Source organism: Phascolarctos cinereus, unplaced genomic scaffold (assembly GCF_003287225.1).
Source record: "Phascolarctos cinereus isolate Bilbo 61053 unplaced genomic scaffold, phaCin_HiC Scaffold_2;HRSCAF=192, whole genome shotgun sequence".
NCBI lineage: Eukaryota > Metazoa > Chordata > Mammalia > Diprotodontia > Phascolarctidae > Phascolarctos > Phascolarctos cinereus.
Window position 1 is genome coordinate 36,707,456 of NW_027555625.1, and position 5,646 is coordinate 36,713,101.

The window sequence follows — 5,646 nt, forward strand, 5'->3', positions numbered from 1 at the left end:
GCCGGCATCCTCCCGCAGGAAGTGACGCAATACGCAAGAAGCCACGGCTCTGAAGAGGGAAACCACGGGGTGAGGGTGGATGGCAGGAGCGCGCGCTCAGCCCCCTGGGGCTTCCAGGAGGAGCAGGACACGAGTGGGCCCCGGACGGCTGAAGGCCCAGGCCACCAGCTGGGACCGCGGGACGACGGAAGACTTTGCTTTGCCCTGGGCTGTTTTGAGAAAGCAATGTCGGGGAAAAACCGAGGATCAAAGAAGGGCCGGGCCCTGTGTGCGGTCCGTGGGACGAGGATCACAGACACGGGGAGAAGGCAGAGCCAGGCAGAGCTCCCTTTGCGTCCGTTTCTTCTATCAAGGAGACTGACCCGAGGGAAACCAGGAGACGTGGAGAGCGTTTAGCTGTGCCTGGGGAACGCCAGTCGTTTGCTTAGATGGGCTCAATAAAACAGGAGAAACAGAATTGTTCCAATTTTCAAAAACCAGAAGAGAACAGAATCAGGAAAATGTAGGTGCAGTGTTGTTGTTCAGTCCTGTTCAATTCTTCCTGATCCCATTTGGGGTGTTCTTGGGAAAGATGCTGGAGTTGTTTGCCATTTCCTTCTCCAGCTCATTTTACAGGTGAGGAAACTGAGTGTTAAACAAGGTTAAATGACTTGCCCTGGATCACAAAGCTACTTGTTTCTTTTGTCATTTTTTTTTTAAATTTTTTTTTTAAAATAATTTATTTTTAATTTTCAGCATTCACTTTTATAAGGATTTTCAGTTTTAAATTTTCTCTCCCTCCCTCTTTTTCCCTCTCCCCAAGACAGCATGCAATGTGATATAGGCTCTACTTACACATTCATATTAAGCATATTTCCCATTACTCATGATGTAAAGAAGAATTAGAACCGATGGGAGGAACCATGAGAATGAAGCAATAAAACAAAACAACAAAAGAAAAAGAGAGCAAACCATATGCTTCCATATGCATTCAGACTTCATAGTTCTTTCTCTGGCTGTGGGTAGCATTTTCCATCATGGATATTTTGGAGTTATCTTAGTTCCTTCCATTGCTGAGAAGAACTAAGTCTATCAAAGTCAGTCATAGCACAATGTAGCTGTAACTGTGTACAATGGTCTCCTGGTTCTGCTCACTTCACTCAGCATCACTTCATATAAGTCTTTCCAGGTTTTTCTGAACCTACTCATCATTTCTTAATTTTTGTTGTGTTTTTAATTTTTTTTTTTGCTACTCATTTCTAATACCACAATAGTATTCTATTACATGCATATACCACAACTTGTTCAGCCATTCCCCAATGGATGGGCATCCCCTTAATTTCTATTTCTTTTCTACCACAAAAATAGCTGCTATGAATACTTCTGTACACATGGGTCCTTTTCCAATTTTTTTTATCTCTTTGGGATACAGACCTAGAGGTGGTATGCACAGTTTTATAGCCCTTTGGGCATACTTCCAAATTTTTCTCCAGAATGGTTGGATCAGTTCACAACTCCACCAACAGTGCATTAGTGTTCCAGTTTTCCCACATCTTCTCCAACATTTATCATTTTCCTGTTTTGTCATGTTAGCCAATCTGATAGGTGTGATGTGGTTCTTCAGAGTCATTTTGATTTGCATTTCTCTAATCAACAGTGATTTAGAGCATTTTTTCATATGACACTCTATTGACTAGGCTATCTAACTATTCTCATAGGCTCTGTGAGTGCTTTTATTATCTGACAAAATTTTAGGTTGTATTTTCAAAAGTTATTGATATGTTTATTTTTATATTGCCTTCCCACGTCCAAATTTATTTTTCCCCTTCCCTATACAAAGAATCATCCCTTATAACAATGAATAAAAAGAGATAGAAAGCAGTTCAAGAAATCTAACAAACACTTATTGCCTCAGACAACATAAGTCATATTCCACAAATATGGCAGAAAAGGAAAATGATAAATGTTGAAGAAGAGGTGGGAAAATAAGGGGACTGATGCACTGTTGGTGTAGTAGTGAACTGATCCAACCATTATGGAGTGCAGTTTGAAACTCTGCTAAAAGGGCATCACATTTGTGCATACCCTTTGATCCAGCCAGCAATACCATTATTGGTATGTATGTCAAAGAGATCAAAGAAAAGAAAAGGGACCTAGAAGTACAAAAATGTTTATACCAGCTCTTTTTGTGATGGCAAAGAATTGGAAATTGAGAGGATATTTAATGATTGGGGAATAACTAAACAAATTGTGGCATAAGATTGTGATGGAATACTATAAGAAATGATGAGCAGGTTGGTTTCAGAAAAAGATTTATAGGAACTGATGAAAAGTGAAGTGAGCTGAACAAAGGGAACATTGTAAACAGAATAATGGCATATACCAATCACCTGTGAATGACTTAGCTATTCTGAGCAATACAGTAATCCAAGACAATTCCTAAGGACTTATGATAAAAAAAAAATCCTATCTATATCCACAGAAATAACTGATGGACTCTGAATGCAGAACAAAGCATACTTTCAAAATATTCCTTATTATTCAAGATTTTTTTTTTTGGTTTTGGTTTTCTTTTGCAACATAGCTAATGGAAATATTCCACATGATGACAGAGATATAATCTCCCTCAAATTGCTTGCCTTGTCAAGGAGTAGGGAGTAAAGGGAAGGAATTTGGAACTGAAAATTTTAAGAAATATTAAAAATTGTTTTCACATGTAATTGAGAAAAAAATAAAAAATTTTTAAAAGTCCTCTTTCATTAAATATCACTTTCCCATCCTGTATAATTATACCCATTCTGCTAAGTAGATTATTCTAAGTTGCAATCCTACTTACTTTGCTTTATAAAATATCATGTTCCAAACATATCCTTTGATTATATGATATCTTGTGAGATCCTGACCTGTGAGGAAGTTGATTCATTGAAGACTCCTACTCTATTCCAATCAGTATCAATTTGCTATGATTATAAATTCTATATATTTGTCCCCAGAGCTAATAATAATATAATAATCACTTGCATAATCATAGCAGGCTAGCTAGAGGCCCTCCACCTTTGTTTTTCCTTCTCATGGTAACCAAGTCCAGTGTGATGGAGGTGGCTCAACTACATGGAAAGTCTCCCAACTATTTTTGTACCTCCAGACCATTCTCTCTTTTCCAGCAAGAGCAGGTATGTATTTTATAACCACCTAGTCGGCAAAATATTTCCTACGTTACCTGTGACCCTGATATGTTGTTTTGCTTATTTTAGTCTATGCATCAAATGTCAACCAGTGGAATTATTCTGTATTTGGTACAGCTGTTCTTGAATGTTTAAATATCTAACACTATAAAAATATGTCCCTGGAGGGAGGGGGCATCTCAGATTGTAAGGAAGATCTGAAGTTCACATTCATCACATGGACCTTTTTAAGAAATCACATTGTCTCAGAGCTCTGCCTTAGTCTCTCTTATTATAGGTTGGATAATTTTAATCACTATGCCTGAGAGACCTGGGTTTTGGTTAGAAGATTCCTGGAAGTTTTTATTTGGGGGTCTTTTTCAGTAGGTGATTCGTAGGTTCTTTCCATTTCAACTTTTCCCTCTAATTCTAAAATATTTGGGTCATCTTCCTTTATAATTTCTGGGGGGGAAAATGATGTTTAGGTTCTTTTCTTGATCAGGTAGTTCAATAATTCCTAAATGATCTCTCCTCACTCTACTTTCCAGGTTAGTTTTTTTTTTCTATGAGATATTTGACATTTTCTTCTATATTTTCAGTTATGTGACTTTGTTTTATTGTTTCTTGATGTCTCATAAAGTCATTAGCTTTGAACTGACCAATTCACGTTTTTAAAAACTTGTTTTGTTTTTTTCTGTGAGGTTTTGTGTTTCATTTGCCATTTGGACAGTTATGATATTTTAATGAGTTATTGCCTTCAGTATTTTTATGTGTGCCTCATTTACAAAGTGGTTAATTGTCATTCATAATTTTCTTGCATTACTCTCATTTCTTTTCCTAATTTTTGCTCTAGACTCTGATTATTGAAAGCACTGTCTTGCTTTTTCTTTGGCTCTTCTAGGGAATTTTGTTGAATTTGTGTACAGTCGTATTTTGGGGGCTTGCTTATATTTTAGTTATTACCTTTTTCTGAGTCTGCATCTTGAGCTCCCATAGTCACCATAGTACCTCTTGATGGTTTGGTTCTTTTTTGATTTGTCCATTTTTCACACTTTTCATTTTTGATACTGGTACTTTGGTTTTCTTTTTTAAATCAAATTAACCAAAGGTTCGTCCATCTTATTGGTTTTTCATAAAACCACCTCATAGTTTTATTTGTTAGCTCAATAGTTTTCATAATTTCAATTTTATTAAACTCTCTTTTGATTTTCAGAATTTTTAATTTGGTATTTATTTGGGGATTTTTAATTTCTTCTTTTTCTAACTTTGTAAGTTGCATGCCCAATTTATTGATGTCCTTTTTCTCTATTTCATTCATATAAGCATTTAGAGATATAAAATTTCCTCTAAGAACCACTTCTGCAGCATCCCATAAGTTTAGTTATGATGTGTCATTATTGTCATTCTCTTAGATGAAGTTACTGTTTCTGTGATTTGTTGCTTGACCCACTCATTCTAAATCTAATCCTAAGTATTCAGTTTCCTATTAATTTTTTTCTATATTTTCCATGGTCCTTTATTCCATGTAATTTTTATTGTATAATGATCTGAAAAGGATGCATTTAACATTCTGCCTTTCTGCATTGGATTGCAAGGTTTTTATGCCCTAGTACATGGTCGATTGTGTAAGTGCCATATATTGCAAAGAAAAAGGTATGTTCCTTCCTATTTCCATTCAGTTTTCTCTAGAGGTATACCGTATCTAACTTTTCTAAAATTCCATTCATCTTAACTTCTTTCTTGTTAATTTTACAGTTAGATTTATGTAGTTCTGAGAGGGGGAGGTTGAGATGCCTCACTAGTATAGTTTTGCTATGTATTTCTTCTTATAACTCCTTTAACTTCTCGTCTAAGAAACTGGATGCTATAACACTTGGTGCATATTGTCTATGGTACCTTTTAGCAGCAAGTAGTTTCCTTCCTTATCTCTTTTAATTAGATCAGTTTTTGCTTTTGCCTTGTCTGAGATCAGGATTGCTACCCCTGCTTTTTTTTTTTTTACTTCAGCTGAAGCATAATAGACTCTGCTGTAGGCCCTTACCTTTACTTTGTGTGTATCCCTCTGCTCTCAAGGATCCAATCAGTGGGAGACAGGCACCCAGCTATATACAAACAATATATAGGCAGGACAAATTGCCCCTATTTTCCCACATCTTCTCTAATATTTATCATTTTCCTTTTCTGCCATGTTAATCAATCTGATAGGTGTGACATGGTACCTCACAGTTGTTTTATTTTGCATTTCTGTAATCAATAGTGATTTAGAGCATTTTTTCATATGACTATAGATAGCTTTAATTTCATCCTCTGAAAACAGCATGTTCATATCATTTGACCATTTATAAGATACAGAATGATATGTATTCTTATATTTGACTCAGTTCTCTATGTATTTGAGAAATGAGGCCTTCATCAGAAACACTGGCTATAAAAACTGTTTCCCAGATTTCTGCTTTCCTTCTAATCTTGGTTGCATTAATTTTTTTTTGTGCAAAACCTTTTT